At 44.4% G+C, this 17,076-nt stretch overlaps 1 protein-coding gene across 4 annotated transcripts in view; it reads left to right on the forward strand.

The window, feature by feature from the left end:
- Window positions 1-17,076, forward strand: part of ST6GAL2 (ST6 beta-galactoside alpha-2,6-sialyltransferase 2) — a 264,406-nt gene that overhangs the window by 187,538 nt on the left and 59,792 nt on the right. The window contains exon 1 of one of the 4 annotated variants that reach the window (XM_074964487.1): window positions 8,614-8,639. The exons of 2 other annotated variants lie outside the window; for them this stretch is intronic. The gene's annotated coding sequence lies outside the window, so the exon portion shown is untranslated. One more of the 4 variants, XM_074964478.1, reaches the window with a different exon arrangement.

Raw genomic sequence — 17,076 nt, forward strand, 5'->3', positions numbered from 1 at the left:
TCAACATCATCAAGGCTAGGTACAGAGATGTGAAGTACTCTGTAAGGCTGAATAACAGTGGTTCAGCGTGGACACTGGCATGAAACACGGCTGTGTTTTCTCTCAGTTGTTGTTTGGCATTGCCTTAGACTGGATAATGAAGAAGTGTATTAGCATCACAAAACACTGGTCTAACATAAATAGATAACAAATACCTAGAAGACCTAGAGTTTGCAGATGATATTGCACTCCTGAGCGATACCTTAGAAAGTTATGGAGACGGACAACCTGGCAAAAACAGCAGGTCAAAAAGGAGTGACAATTAGTTATGCTAAAACAAACATCCTTGAAACCCAGGTGTCAAGCAGTGACATCACATTAGATGGCAAAATTTTCAAGAAAGCAGAACAGTTCGCCTATCTGTGCAACACCATATTGGCCACTGGAGACCCCAGGAAGGAGCTGATATCAAGGATAGGAAAGGCATCCAAAGCATTTACTAAACTCAACAATGTAGGGACAACAAAATATAGAGCACTAGAACAAAATGGAGAATTTTCAGGTCAAACATAACCTTAGTGCTAACATATGGTTTTGAGGGCTGAAGATCTATCAAAATGTTTGATAGAAAACTAGATCCCTTTGAAACTAAATGCCTGCAAAAGATTCTGGGCATTGGCTGGAAAGACTTCATCACCAACAAAAAAGATCTGAGAAATCCCCAACCAGCAGCTTATTCATACCAGAATCAGAAGGAAGCGCTGGACATATTTGGAGCAAGTACTCCAGATGCCAACACACAGTCACCCACATGAAGCTGTCAAGTGGAAACCAACTGGTGTGAGGAAATAAGGGCATCCAAGAGAAACCTTAAGAAGAACCCCTAGCAGGGAGAGGAGAACAGTCAATCTCAATGCCATAGAGCAGATGGAAGCAGCAGCAAATGCCAGAGAAGAATGAAAGGGACTAGTTTCTGCCGTGTGCACGAACGTTGGCATAGGGAGGATTAATGTAATGTATGTTCAACAATATCCATATTTCATTATTTGTCTTAACATTTTGCAGTGCATGCATGTTGAGAAATGTTTTGTTACAATGTGACAGTCTAGACTGCTGTGCTAACAAAAACTAATAGTTTTCTTTTCAGCTAAATTCTGATGGGGTTATTTTGGACAGTAAATCTAACCTTCCCACTCCAGATACAATGAACAGTATGTGAGTAACTAAATGACAGTTCTACTCATGGGAAAAGCTCTTGTGGGGGTCTGAACTTCAAATAATAAGTAATTGAATCAACTGATTGTATACAATATTACTGTATTAAAAAAATCTTATCAAGTAAGGTCTTTTATGAAAGCTAATGACATACTGGTGATTAATATTGTCATAAATATGTGTATTAACACTATATGAGGAATTATGGATACTCACTGATATAGTTTTAAAGTCTGTGACCAAACACAGGGAGAAAAAGGTTTTATCCCAGACAGGAGGGAAGGCAACCATCTACCTGTCTCTGGTGAAATTAAGCAAGGTGTGACCAAAAACAATGGAAGCCCCAATTACATATGAATCAGCAGGGGAATAGGAAGTCTACAGGAAGTGAAGAACCGCAGGAGTGTGGGGACAAAACAGGGAGTTTGGGAAAATATATGCTACAGAAGCAGCCATTTTGGCATCCATTGTTGGACAGACACACAGGGCCAGAGTTCTTGCAAGCTGAGAAAGATGGATCCTTCAATTAAGGGGACTGAAATTTCTGGGAACTGAGTATGTGAAAAACCTGCTTATGCAAAGATCTTTCACCTAGGGAAACCAATACCTTTACTTCTGTGGAAGGCCTTGACTGAGAGAAAGTCAGCCATGGCTGGAAAGAAAGTTTAGTAAGAAATCTACCTTAAACCAAGACTGTAGGTTGTTAAGTCTTAGCTGCTAGAAAGTGCATTTTATTTGTATTTGCTTGTAACCATTTTGTCTTTATCCCTTGTACTTGAACTCACTTAAAACCTCTCTTTTTGTTAAATTTGTTTTACTTTTAATCTAAAGCAATTTAGATTACTTTAAAAGTTTTACTTTTTGTTTTACTTTTAACCAAAAGTGCTGTGTTTGAATCTAAGTGATTGTTAACTCAAAGCTATAAGCTGTGCTTTTCTCTATTTAGAGGCACAACAAGCCTTATTATTTCTCTGAATAGTCCAGGATATGTCTAGACACTTCAAGGCAGATGGTTATGGGGAAATTTGGGACTGGGTTGTGTGTTAGGATCTCCCTACAAATAGTAATCAAGACTGGTGGAGACCAGGGTGGGGCTTTTATATTGCAGGCAGGATGGTGGGGTCAGATCATGGAACCGGGGCTGTACAACACAAACACATTCGGGGAACTGTATATTTGTCTTCTGCCTGTTGGTGTCCAGGTTGTGAGCCACAGAAGCAGTGCATTTAAGGCAGCCAGGGTAACAGAGCAGGCAGCGATACAACTGCTCACTGGCCTGGGTTGAACCCCAAAACGTGAGAGGCTCTAAAATATTAGCCAGTTGTTATCCTAAAAATGAATGTATGAAAATGCATACATTTCTGTGTTAGTGTGCCTTATTGGCACAGATGTATTTCCCATTCTGAATTATGCACACTGCTTTATTTTGTGAAAACTGTCATTCCAAATACAATCATCTTTTCATTCTCATTTTTTGATGAGTCAGCAGACATGACATTTTTTTTTTCTTCAGAAACCTGTTACATGAAAAATGATTTTCAGTTAACCTTTTCAACAGAAGAAATGACCCATTGCAGCTCATCAATAATGCCTCCATAGGTCACAAAGAAGCATATAAATGCTGCATTATGTGTAGCACCCTCAACTTCTATTGAAGTCAACGGGAACTGCAGATGCAGAGTGCCTATCAAGTGGTACAGCTACGAATACATTTTTTTAAATGTAGCAGCTTCTAGGATCAGGCCTCTACCGCTTCAGTGGAAAATGTTAAGAGACCTTTGGTTGAGTTCCTCAAAGTTAGAAATTTTAAAAAGTTTTTACTGCACATTTCTTTCAGATGCTAATCATCTCTTTCTTGAAAAGAAATTGCAATTTCGTTAGCATGGAGTCTGTATCCTTATCCACCTGATGACTATCTCTTTGATTGTGCCTAAATTCTAGAACTATCTCCCAGTGCTATTGTGAAAAACTGATCAGACAGTGATCAGCTGGGGTTGGAGACTGAGCCTTGGAGCAGACTAGATGCAGTCTCCTACTGTGCTCATGCTGAAATCTTCTCCACTTTGTTGATTTCTTCTTTTACCTTGTATAAAGTCTGTTTGTGGCAGGCACATAATGGCTTACTGGCCATCTGAAGATATGACAATTAGTACAAAGTTTTAAATGACAATCAAATGTTAGGGTGTTTTTCAATTTTTAAAATTTCTTCTTAGTCTTGTTCTTCTACTGGAAAAAGTCACAGGACAGGATTGTGACTTGTGCTACATGCCAATGCAAGAGAGTAAGAAACCCTTTACACCCTTATGCAGACAAGCTGGATCTGCACACACAGGTGAGGCTAAATTCCTACTTCCTCCTTGGAACAGGTATTGGAAGGGGAGGGGAGTAGGGCCTTGGCTGTACTTGCTGGCAGAAACAGCTAAGCCAAAGGGCTAGGAATTTACAGCAGTAAAATATGGCACTTCAAGAGCAAGGAAGAAGCAGGAAAGGAATTATGACTGCGAAGTGTGTCTCTGAGTCACAGTGTATCCTGGGTCCATCTAGAGTTGTGAAGCTTACATTTTATGTCAGATTTATTATAAAACTTACTCATAGTGAATAGCACTTACTCTGCATCTAACTCTTGTTCATGCTGAATGAGTTTCACTGTGTATCCGAATCTGGCCCATGATTAGATTGTTTTTCAGATACATATATTTGAAAGGGATTTTTAACAAAATACCAGGCTTATTTTAGCAACAACCTGCTAATTTGGTAAGCACTGCATCCTTCCTGCCTCACCCCTCACCCAAATTCCTTTGAGCCAGGATGCTGTAGTCACTGAGTCCCAACTTGAGTTACCTATATTCTTGAATTCTACCCTATCATTCTGCTACTGAATATTTCATCATGGTGCTTATGAAGGGCAGAGAAATAACTTCCCTTAGAGATAAAGCTATTCCACTGATCATCTTCTAGAAGATATGAAAAAAGAAAATTGGGCCACAACCTCTCCTGAAGGTAGGATATTAATTCCTTGTTGGCTCAGTTCCTAAATCCACGTACAAATGCAAACAACTGCAAACCCAATACACTTTTGAAGGACCAGGAAGTCAACTACAGTAACTTTCCACTTCACAATTAAAAATCCACTTCACAATTAAAAACAAAACCTGGTTCAGCATTTGTCAGGTACACAATATATAAAGTCTTCAGAATTTCTTTTGGCTGCATTAGAGGTGGAACAGGGAAGAAGCACACTGAAGGAGACAAAGTATCCAGAAACAGTGCTTTTGAAGGGAAGCAGTGCTTTTGAAGGGAAGCAGCAGGTATTCTGCCTTCAGAAGTACTCGATGGACCATGCTTAACAGGTCATATACGTACATTATACCTATATGACAAAGAGGTGTGTCATACACTTTCCCCACTGTAGCCTTCTATGCTTGCTGGTTTGCAGAGGAGTGGGGTCTAATCTACTTGAATGTGTTCCTATGGGGTGGTAAGCATTATTGGTAGGAATAGCAGTGCCCGTGGTGCTCACAAAACATGCAAAGGTGAGGAGGTAAGAGCTCCCTACACATCCCCCCCCCCACAGCACATATTGGGACAGCCATAATTTAGCCCTTTATGTTCAAAGCTAGTCTAATTCTAATATGTTCTTTTGGGTGAAATCCTGGCCCCACTAAAGTCAATGGCAAAACCTCTTTGACTTCAGTGGGGCTAGGATTTCACCCATTAAATTTGCTATTAACATGTCCTGGGAGTGATTAATTGATTTGTAACAGGGCTTTGGAGTCTTTAGTTATAAACTATATCTTGTAGGTTTAGATGATCACTACACTGATCTGTTATAACTTTAAGGGCCTGTCTCTCAAGATCAGGCTAAATTAGGTTATTTATTCCCTTTATATATGTGCCACTAATTCAGCAACAAAATAATAGATGCACTTACACCAGTATTTAAACTCAGTAACAGAAAAGCAGAAACTATATCTGTGTGTGTATATAGTATCTGAAACTTTATCTTCATGCTAACTATATATAAGAGAAACGCTCACCCATACTCAAGCACTTGCATGTAGATTCTTGAATCTCTAGAAAAGCTGGACTTTCCAGCAATTACTGTCCTCTGAACTTCAAACCTTTTCTCCAGGTGTTTTGAAATCACTGGGGGGCTGATAATAATAATCTCACACAGTCTTTACTCCAATATAACTCCACTGAGTGGTTCTTTACAGTAATGTAAGTGAAATCAGACTCAGGCCAGTGGTAGGAACTGTGGGATATATTGCTCTTTGTTCTTCAGAGTTCACTGGCTGAGCCAAAAGCAAAATGCACCCAAAGCTAGAGGCAAAAGCAAACCTTACCTGACTGCAGACAACCTCCAACTCCCTTCCCAGAGATAATTTTTACATTTAGATAGACTTTAATATCAGTAGCATCTATCTATGAGAGTTGTGCTCAAACAGTTTAACTCCCTATTGTTGAATTCTTCTCCTGTTAGGGAGACAAATTTCCAGGTGAGGTGCTGTCCTTATATCACATGTAGAATATCTCTGTGCTACCAGCTTTCTCATAATATTACTTAACTCATACTATTCATTGGTTCTGCTTCTAAATTGAAATTAATTTTCACTTGGAATAATAAAAGTGGAATGACTATAAAGAATAGCACATTTTAGAACTGTGATATACATATCAGGAGCTGTATTTCTATATAGTCAAATTCCTACTGTAAAAAAAGAAAATTGGGTTAGGAATATATATCTTGTACTGTATTTCTGTATGACACATGCTTATGATTAATTGTACCAGCCAGCAGGTATCGTGATGCAACAAATTTGAAAAAAAAAAAAAGTTACTTGGTAGGCAAAGCATATATAAATAAAATTTGGCATTAAGTTAAAATTTTAGATTTTTGAATGACTGTGGGAATAACTTTCAGGCAGCAACAAATCCTTAGAATGATTACCCAGCAGTTGCCAAACTCTTAATTGCATCTCTGGTAAGAACTTTTATTGAGGCTGCTTTTGCTATTAGTCTTCTGTGATGCTTAAGAAGTGTCAAACTATTTACTTCACATTTAATGTCTATATCTACAACTTACTACTTTAGTTCAGATAAAGTAACTTCTTTTCCAAAGCCTGACTTCATAAGTGTCCTAACTTGAAGAAAAATTATTTTGTTTTCTTAATCAGATTTATGCTTCACAAACTTCCTCTTTCTTCAGTCAAATACAGTAAATAGGCTAAGTTGATAAAGTGCTTAAGGATTTATGATCATTTGTGTATGGAGGGTTGTTTCAACAGTTTGACTTTTCTATTTTTAACCCTCTGCTTCTTGATCATGTTTTGTCTTTAACACCTTTGTTTTATTTGTATGGTATTAATATGCTATATTTTAATTTGTCTTAGCATGTTGTCTCCTATTTAACTGTAATGCTCACTGTTTTGATTAACTTTTCTTGAACAGTTTAAGAAGAAAATTCTTTCATAAACTTTGTTTTGAATATTTTAGATACAACAGATACAGACACAATAAAACCCTAGTTTTGCAAAGCTTTATGTAGATGCTTAACTTTAAGCAGTTGAATAGTTCAATTCAAGTAAAAAGTGTGATCAAAGCACCCACCTGTCTGTGGTAAACTACTATTAAATCTGAAGTCCTTGCGGCACCTTAGAGACTAACAAATTTATTTGGACATAAGCTTTTGTGAGCTAAAACCCACTTCATCAGATGCATGGAGTGGAAAATACAGAGGCAAGTATAAATACACAGCACATGAAAAGATGTGAAAAGATTTATACCTGCCTCTGTATTTTCCACTCCATGCAGCTGATGAAGTGGGTTTTAGCAGACAAAAGCTTATTCCCAAATAAATTTGTTAGTCTCTAAGGTGCCATAAGGAGTCCTCGTTGTTTTTGCTGATACAGACTAACATGGCTACCACTCTGAAACCTATTAAATCGGAGTAAGGATAGCAGAATCTAGCCCTAAAATAATAAAATCAATGGCTTTCCAAATACTTGTCTAGCAAGAATTAGGTTGCAAATAACTTTCTAATACATCTGCTTGTGGGAGCTAACTAAGAATCCAGCAGGAATCAACAAGTCTAGGTTGGTTACTTACAAATGCAGAGGTACAAAGGCGTATTTACAGTAGTTCCTTTTAACATTTATTTTATTTTTCATTTTCTTTGCTGGGGCTGATCTTAGAGGCTTCATTGTATTGTTTTTGAGTCCTTAATACACAATTTGTAGACATGTAGATAATAACTTCAACCAAGCCTTTAGTAGCTTAAAATGTTTCCCTAATGAATGGAGTGTGATCTTAAAACCTTTTTCAATACTTCCTGCCTGCCGTGCTTTCTACCGGGGTGGTGGAACGGTCACATCAGCCCCCTTTCTGGTGTTTGCGCCCGCCACATCAAACTAAATCGTACCGAAAACTTTCTTGTGTGGGCAAAATACGTCCCCTCTTCCCCTCACCCACTGCTGCTACTTTGCAAGATGCTTTATATCATCCTCATGTAGCCTCCAAAGCTGCCAGTGAAGCAGCTGGAGGGCACTACTGGGGGCATGTACGGCAGGACGAGCCACAGGGTAGTAATTAAAAGGCAGCGTGGCGCCGCTGGACCTGCTGCGGATGCCCGAAGGTCACCTGCAAGGCAACCTGCGGGCTGTCTGCAGGCAGCGTCTTGCAAACGTAGGTTGGCATTGGCAGCGGTGACCCTCCAGCAAGCTCGCGGTTGTTAGAAACCGCAGGCTCGGGCCGGGGTTTCAGCGCACCCGGCCCCGGCTTCACCCTCTCTCCGCACGCACAGGTTTTGCGGGATTCACCCAGCGGCGATCTCCAGCGGTTCTGCGCGGCCGGGCCGGAGAGCCCCGCTCACGCGGCCAGCTCCCCATCAGTCCTGTCTCTAGCGGGGGGCGGCGGCGTGGCTGAGCGCCCGCGGGCCCCTCCCGTGTGTCAGCGGCCCCCCGAAGGTGCGGGGGGGGCGGGAGAGGGCTGAGGCTCGGGGTCCCCAGCCGGGCAGCGCCCCGAGTCGCACCCACCCCCGCACACGCGGGGCCACAGCCGGCCAGGGCCAAGGCAGCGGGCGGGCGTCCCCCGGGCACCCGGCGGCGCGGCTCTGCAGCGGCACATGCGAGGCTCCCCCCCTCCCGCAGCCCGAGGCGGGGCACCGCGCCCCCAGGCAGGCAGCCGTGACCCCGCCCCCGCCCTTCCCCGAACAATGAGCCGGGCAGAGCCGAGCCTGCTGCTGCCCGCCCCTCCCGCGCTTCGCTCCCCCGCCGCCTCAGTCCGGGACGCGGAGCCGGCGGCAGCTCCCACCCCGGCGGCACAGCAGCAGCAGCATGTCCGCCCCGCAGCAGCGAGCTGCGCTTCCCGCCCGCCGGGCAGCCGCCCTGCAGCCCCCGCCGCCGCGCCCCAGCGCCCCGCGGCTCTCGCCGCCCTGCTCCTGCTAGGTAATGGGGGGACGCGCCGCCCGCTGCCGACCCGGGAGGAGGCGCCGCAGCAGCAGCAGCCCCGCTCCCTGGGGCAGCGATGGGCGAGGCAGGGAGAGACAATAGCAGCATCCCCCGCCGCGGGGGTGGGGCGCAGGCTGGCAGCGGGTGAGCACGGCGGAGCGATGCCGAGGCGCCCCTGGGGCGGGCTGCGCCGCCTGGGCGAGGCGCGAAGGTCGGCGGGAGGGAGGGACGCCGCCTTCCCGCAGCCCCCGCTGGCTCGGTTGAGCCGGGGCGGCGCTCGGGCCAGCAGGGGGGTGCCCGCGGCGCGCGCGCGGACGGGTACGGCCAGGCGCTGCAGGGGCTGGGGAGTATGTTGCCCTTCAGAGAAGCGCCGCGGTTTCTGCTCCCCCCCCGTGCCGTTCTCGTCTGCCGATAGAGCAATCCGAATTCAAGCAAAGAGCTGCGGGTTTGGAGGCTACAAGATTGATTCCCCGCCCGGTAGCGATCTCGAATATAAAGATCCGAGGAAAAGCCCATGGTTGGGCTGCAAATACACACACTCGCTCACTCGCAAAATGTACTTTTTGTGGGGCGGTTTTCTGCTGTCCACCGTTTACTGGGTGGGCAATAGATACGTGACGCCGGACGGAGTCACCCGGTGGCATCGCTCCGTCTCCGCGTTACAGTCGGCAGCGTGTGTGTTTTAGCAGGACTTGCCTGCTCAGAGAGCTGAATAGATATATTTAGAGAAGCAGCGCTTTCCAGGAATTTAAATGAGACCTTTTCTGTGATACTGCTTTCCAAGGCTTTTTTACTAGCTCCCTCTTTGTTTTCTCAGGTTGAACTTGGAATAGTTATGCAACTGTTTAATATTGTAAGAATCAGTATTTTCGGGGGGGGGGGGGAGGGAAGATACTTCCTTACCAATGTACCTTTAATATGCAACTTTGGTCTTTTCTGTTGAATGATTATATGTTTATCAGGAATTTTAGCCTCAGTAATATTCAGCTATTCTTATAGTTATTTTAATTATAATTGGTGTCAATGGATATTAGAAAAATACTTTGAATTGATTATTGATATGAATGATTTCTTTAATCACTTATGGATAGGGCCCTACCAAATTCACGGCAGTGAAAAACGGATCTGGTCTTTTGTGTGCTTTTACCCTGTGCTATACAGATTTCACGGAGGAGACCAGTGTTTCACAAACTGGGGGTCCCAACCCAAAATTGGGTTGTGGGGGGCGGGGGTTGTAGGGGAGCCATGGTATTGCCACCCTTACTTCTGCACTGCTTCAGAGCTAGGTGGCTGGAGAGTGGTAGCTGCTGGCCAGGCATCCAGCCCTGAAGGCAGTGTCTCAACAGCAGCAGTACAGAAGTAAGGGAGGCAATACCATATATTACCATGCTACCCTTGCTTCTCTGCTGCTACATTCAGAGATGGGTGGCCAGAGACTGGCAACTGCTGGCCAAGGGCTCAGCTCTGAAGGCAGCAGCGCAGAGAGGTAGCAATACCATACTGTGCCATCCTTACATTTTCGCAGCTTCTGGCAGTGGTGCTGCCTTCAGAGCTGTGCTCCTGGCCAGCAGCCGCTGCTCTCCAGCCACCCAGCTCAGAAGGCAGTGCCGCTGCCAGCAGGAGCGCACAAGTAAGGGTGGCAGTACCGCAACTCCCCCTACAATAACCTTGCAACCCCCTCAGAATCCCCTTTTGGGTCAGGACCCCTACAGTTACACCATGATATATCAGATTTAAATATCTGAAATAATTAAATTTATGATTTTTTAAATCCTATGACCATGAAATTGACCAAAACGGACTGTGAATTTGGTAAGGCCCTACTTATGGAGTATTAAGACTAATTTGTTTTTGCATGTAAAAATGTTAAATCAGCAGTGATGTTATAGTAGAGCCAGCAGCAATCATTATAGTCAAGGTTGCATAATAGTTTTTATTCTAGCCTTCTGTTTTTAGTCTCTCAGAACTTTGAGTTTTCATCTTTTGGGATGAAACTTTCCAGGCTTGGTCTCTGCCTGAAGATTATTTATTTTTGAAAGCTTGAGCAAAAATAATTCAGTGGTTTTGATAATGCGGGAGGGGGCATTTTCCCACTTAAAAATAAAGTTCTTGCAATTTTTGTTTAAAATAACCCTTTACTCTGAATGGCTGTGATTTGGAATTTGACTTGGAACTAGACCTTATTCAGGAGAAGTGTTTTTGAGTTTTCTGGTGAATTTGATTTGATTTGACTGAAAATCACAGGCTGGGCACGTGTAGTACATTTTGGATCATCTTTTTTTTTTTACCAAGATTGTCATTTGTACAGCTGAGAACGTCTATGTTGTGCATGTACGACTGGCTAATTTAACTATGTACTGAGAAGCGTACTAAAGTTGTGCATGGGGTAAGTCCTGTGCACCTTTTAATGAGCAAGGAATTAGGCCCTGATTCTGCAATTTGAGTGGGTCGACTACTACAGTATCCATGCAGAAGCCATTCAAGTCAGGGAAGCTCTATGTAGGCACGGCAGTTGCCTGTGGCTTGTACAGTATAAGATAGGGACTTCAGTGAGGGCTGCTCTGCACTTTGCATGGTTTGTCGGAGGAAGCCTACTGCGATTTACCTTAGGAACTGTGCAGCTGCTGATATTGATAATAGAAGATGTTTTGTCAAGTGACCCCACCTGTGCACAGGCAAAGGTTATCCAGGGATGCCTGGGCAGATAATTCCAGATTTGGCGTTTACACAAACTACTGGAAGACAGCAGGACAGCTGACTTGTGAAGTGCCATCTCCTTTATGTTCTTGCTTTCCCCTGTGTTAAAGAAAAACTACAAAACCACACAATTAGGTTATTGCATTATAAAATGATCTTAAGAGAATGTTAAGGTTGTCCATTTAAATGCTCAAGTAAGGAAATGCCAAAGTGAAAGTTACACACCAACCATAAATCTGTCCCTTAGGCATGTGTGTCACGGTAGCGTTTACAGGATTTCTCATTATACAATACAATATCACAGTGCATTTGGGGGCAGAATTAAGGTTGTGCATTAACAACATCTGCATATCCATTTCCTGATTTTGAGTGCTTTCTCATGCAAAACTTACACTGTCTTAATTTTTTTTCATGGAATCTGATACTTCAATTCAATTTGGTAAGAGCTGTGGTAAATAAAACGAAGGACCGGACTGACCTTGCTAAATTAGGTCATGGTAGAGTTATTGAAGATTTACAGCACTGGAATACTCTGGATTTGCACCATGGTATATTAGCACAAGGTGCTGGAATATCTGCTTGTCTAGTCCAGAATTGTGTGTAAAACTCTCAGCAGGAACACACTCCTCTGCTATAGCAGCAATTTTCAAACTGTGGTTTGGGGACTACTGAGGGTTTACAGAGCACGTACTGGTGGTTTATGTAGAGCTAGTTGGCATGTGGTGCTGGCTCCTCTTCCTTGGGTTAGTTGTCAATGGTATTAAGAGAAGCTAAACGTGTACTACTTTTTAGTATTACTTGTCCATGTAAGCAATTGATGTTGTTTCTGTTGGGTTTTTACAAATGGTAAGGGAGGGTGTTCACCAGAATACAAATGGACTGCAGATGATCAGTGAGACAATTTCTGGGATACAGTCCACCCTATGAAAAAGTTTGATTTCTCCTGTGCTCCAGTAACTTTGGAACTAAGGAGTTGCGACCTTGATACAGAAGACACAATACTTGGGTTTGCTCCCACTTTTTAAGTGCAGAACCAAATACTGTTTTGTTTGATCAGACGTTGGGGATTTCAGTGTGGTTTCTCTTCAGTAAGGGTTAGCAGGGTTAAGCCATTAAATAGCATTTTCTAATACAACAGTCCCTTTTTGTGCACTTAGTGTATTAGAAAATACGGGTTGGTAATGCTGGTGGTATTGATTTACAACGAAAGAAACTTAAAACAGGAGATTTTCCTCTAATTTTTAAACAACTGTTAGTTATTATAAAGTACTAGACTGGCACAGTTCAGTTATAATTACTGTTATAAATGGTTTATTAGGTACCATCTGACCTTTTGTCTTGTTTAATTATGTAAGCTTAATGCAGTGATCTATGTACACTGTATCCAGCAAAAATAATTACTTTCCGATTTTTTTTATCTGCGCATGCTTACTTTTAGAGCAGCTGCATGCATTGATCTACCCTGCACTTTGTACCCTTAGGGCTCTGTTCTGTAAATATGCTTCTTGTTTTTCACACTTTACATAACTAAAAAAAGAGCCATCTAATATGATTCTCTTGGTTGTACTGACTCAGATCAATATTCTGTATTTCATCATATATTGTATATCTTGGGGTACATGAAAATTGGGTGCACATATCTATTAAATTGTGGGCACAGATTTACACAAATTAACAAGTTACATGTATTTACCCCTGAAAGTTTAGAAACTTAAAATATTTCAGGTGTATAAATCAGAGTTTCCCTTGGTGATTATTTCATTCACAGATGTTGACTATTTTGAAAATAGCTTTCAAAGATACAAGAAGTTATGTTAGCTGCTGTACAGACACATCTGAGCCCTGAAGAACTTACAGTCAAGGCTCCAATCTTGCAAACACTTATGCATTTGCTTAAAGTTAAACACATGCATTTGTTTCCGTAATGGATTTTGTTTCCCCACAATTGAACGATTTGTGTGCTTCCAGGTAAACATATGAGTGGTTGCAGGATTGGGACATACTAGTGTTATAGACCATTATTATGACATAACATTAAAAACATGCAACAAGCTTTTTGTAAATCTTGTGAGTAATCTTAGATTACATTCTTGATCCGGTCCTGAAACTTTTACTCTAAGGTGCCACAAGTACTCCTGTTCTTTTTGTGGATACGGACTAACACAGCTGCTAAAACCTGTCATTTTGAAATATGAACACTTAACTTATTACCATCCCCCTCCCAAGTCAAATGGCAGAGAAACCACTTTCTCTGAATTTCAATCGTTTTTTAAATGATGACTTCACGCTAATATTTTGTTATGGAACATAATTCACTAGGAGTTAGGTACCTTATGTCTGTGTTAATATCCGTGTTAGTAGACCTTGTTAGTACACCTCCTTGTCATCCCTCCACGCCTGAATGGAGACACAAGGCATATTCTACTTGCTCCCTCAGAGCATACTCATGTAAACTCTTACATGCACTCATAAGAATTAATTTTCAAATACTGGATAATTATGTAACCCTTCTGCCAGGCCAAGTTGATAGCAGCAAGGGCCGGGTTCAGTACACAGGGGTTCCCTCTCATCAAAGCAAATACAAAACTGGCTAAAATGTGCCTGTGTGTGGGGGAAAGAGGTAAGGGGTACCTTACGTGTCCTGAAGCTGACTGCCCCACAGGGCTCTGCTCTGCTACGCTGTCTCACGAACGGCTCGGCTCAGCTCGCCGTCTCACGAACACACCGCTGTCTCACGAACGGCTCCGCTCCACTACGACCGGCTCCCTCTGCACAGCTCGCCGTCTCACGAACAGCTCGGCTCAGCTCGCCGTCTCACGATCACACCGCTGTCTCACGAACGGCTCCACTCTGCACAGCTCGCCGTCCCACGAACAGCTCTGCTCAGCTCGGCGTCTCGCGAACACACCGCTGTCCCGCGAACAGCTCTGCTCAGCTAGCCGTCTCGCGAACGGCTCCGCTCTGCACAGCTCGCCGTCTCACGAACAGCACCACTGCACTCTAGATCTTCCGGCTCCCCACTACTTGACACAGTGCTCAGTGATTTCAGCTCTTAGTGATTTCAGCTCTCAGTGATTTCAGCTCATAGTAGTGGGGGCCTTAGTGCTGGTGCACCATAAGGCCAAAGTGAATGCAGCACAGTACCTGTAGCAAGACTCTTAATAGACCCAACATTAGCTCTGACATTCCACAGTGGAGAGAGACAGAGGTGCAATTGGTGCTTCAGGCCCTCACAAAGGGGCCCACACCACCAGGTACTAATACCTGTCTCAAGTCTCTCTCCCTTCACAGAGTTTTGGAACCCATGTCCCTTGCCTAGCGAGTGCTACTCAGTTGATGGTGAGTCCCTCCATCATAACAAAAGGCCAAGTACAGTTCCAAGCACAGTTCCCATAATCAGGGTAATAACAATTTACTCTTCCCGCCCCAATAACAAAGACACTGGGGATCCCACAACAGCCAAAGTGACCATTTGGGCAGTTATGGCCTCATTCTAGGCGGGGTGGGTGTGCCTATGCAAATTGAGATCAGCCCCTGAAGTTCTTTTCCACTACTTGCCACACCTCACCACCAGATGTCAGGGTGGAGCCCATCCTGACTCTGCTTACATCCTCCCCCCAGCCGAGAATTTGGCGTCCCGACAAATCATACTCCCTTTATACCAACTCATTGGTTTCCTCCAAAGGGCCTCAGGAAGCCCACTTTGGCTTCCACAATCCTGTGTGCTAAATGTATTGGCTCCTCACTAGTCACCCCAGGTGCATCATAAGTCAACCGTTTTACTGGTCTTATCACCCTGTCTCGTCTATTGAGACTCTCTGTTGCCGAGGTAGGGGGAACATCCTCTTGATTGACGGATGGAGAGGCTTCCTTTGAGGGTCCCTTGGCTACTGGCGTAGGCCCCTGCACTCCTAGTTCTAACGCGGGAGGGTCCAAGGTGCCCAGGACATCCTCTACCTGTGTGTCTCCACTGGCCAATAACCTGTGTGTGTCATCACACGGGGGTCTCATCAGCGGCACAGGGGTGTCAGCAATGGGCCTAAATAATTCCGCCATGGGGTTTAGGGCGGAAGAGGGAAAACTCTCGTTTGGTTCAGCTGATCGAGACTGAAATCTTGTCTCCATCCCAGGATACACCAGGGTTGTGTCTTCCTCCTCAGACTCACTCTCAGATGTGCAGAATAGGGGTAAGTTAGCTGCACGGGGCCCGCTGTCTGTGTTGGATGGCGGCTTTGGTCTAGCCCCTCTGTTCTGCCCGGCTGCCCTGTCGTGGCCCGTCTCATAAGGGATGCTTACCAATTCCCCCACAGGGAGCAAAAGGTTTCTATGCACCGTCTTTATTTGCCCTGGACCGTCTTCAGGTTTGATCTTGTAGACTGGCAGATCTCCCAGCTTTTCCATCACCAGGTAAGGTATTGCCTTCCATCTGTCAGCTATCTTGTGTTTGCCAGCAATACCCAAATTTCGCAGCAGGACTCTGTCCCCCGGCTGGAGCTCCTGCGAACGCACTCTAGCATCATATCGATGTTTGTTGCGGTCTGCGTTTTTCCGAGCTGCAGCGGTAGCTAAGCGATAAGCATCCCGCAGCTTTTCTCTTAGTTGGGATACATATTGCTGGTGAGTTTCATAGCTATCTCCATCCTCTGATACACCAAAGCACAAGTCTATGGGTAATCTTGGTTCTCGCCCAAACATCAACAGATATGGGGTGACTCCCGTAGCATCGTTCTTTGTGGCATTGTAGGCATGCACCAGAAATGCGACATGCTGGCTCCAGGTTGCCTTCTGCTCTGGTCGCAAAGTTCCCAACATATCTAATAGGGTTCGGTTGAACCTCTCTGGCTGAGGATCACCTTGGGGGTGATAAGGCGTTGTCCTAGACTTTTTAATTCCTGCTATCTTCAGCACCTCCTTCAGAAGGTGACTCTCAAAATCCCGCCCCTGATCAGAGTGTATCCGAGCCGGGAATCCATAGACTGAGAAATATTTGTCCCACAATACTCGAGCGACGGTGGTGGCCCTCTGATCACGTGTGGGATATGCCTGTGCATACCGTGTAAAATGGTCAGTCACTACTAGAATGTTCCCAACATTCCTCTTGTCTACCTCTACAGACAAGAAATCAATGCATACCAATTCCAAAGGTTTGTTGCTGGTGATGTTCTTGAGATATGCAGCCCTCGTGGGCAGAGTTTTCCTTTGAACACATCGAGCGCAAGTCTCACATTTCCTGCGAACATCTTCAGCCATTCGGGGCCAATAGAACCTACTACGAATAAGTTCCAGGGTCCTCTCCATCCCTAAATGCCCAAAGTCATCATGCAGGGCCCTCATGGCCAGGGCTCTGTACTTTTTTGGCAGCACTAGTTGTGCTCGTTGTTTTTGTAAAGAGTCGGTGGTCATTCGGTGTAGCACTCCCTGAATCAGTTGTAGTTTGGTCCATTCTCTCAATAGTAGTTTACCCTCTGGGTTAGGTGGGACAACCGCAGCTGGGCTTCGCCCCTCCCTTTTGGCAAGTAGTGTATCACGAATGTCAATATCTTGCCGCTGGGCTTCTTGCCAGTCAGCCGCATTGAGCATGGGCAAAGGAGATTGGTCCAATGCAATATAGTTCACTGAAGCAGAAGGCATGCATTCAGGGGGCAGGCCCAAAGCTTCTGCAACACATCCTTGAAGGCTCTCACGGCCCTCTGGCTCTCGGCGACTCACACTGCAAATAGCTCTCACTCCATCTGTG

This window comes from Natator depressus, chromosome 1, assembly GCF_965152275.1.
Source record: "Natator depressus isolate rNatDep1 chromosome 1, rNatDep2.hap1, whole genome shotgun sequence".
NCBI classification, from domain to species: Eukaryota; Metazoa; Chordata; order Testudines; family Cheloniidae; genus Natator; species Natator depressus.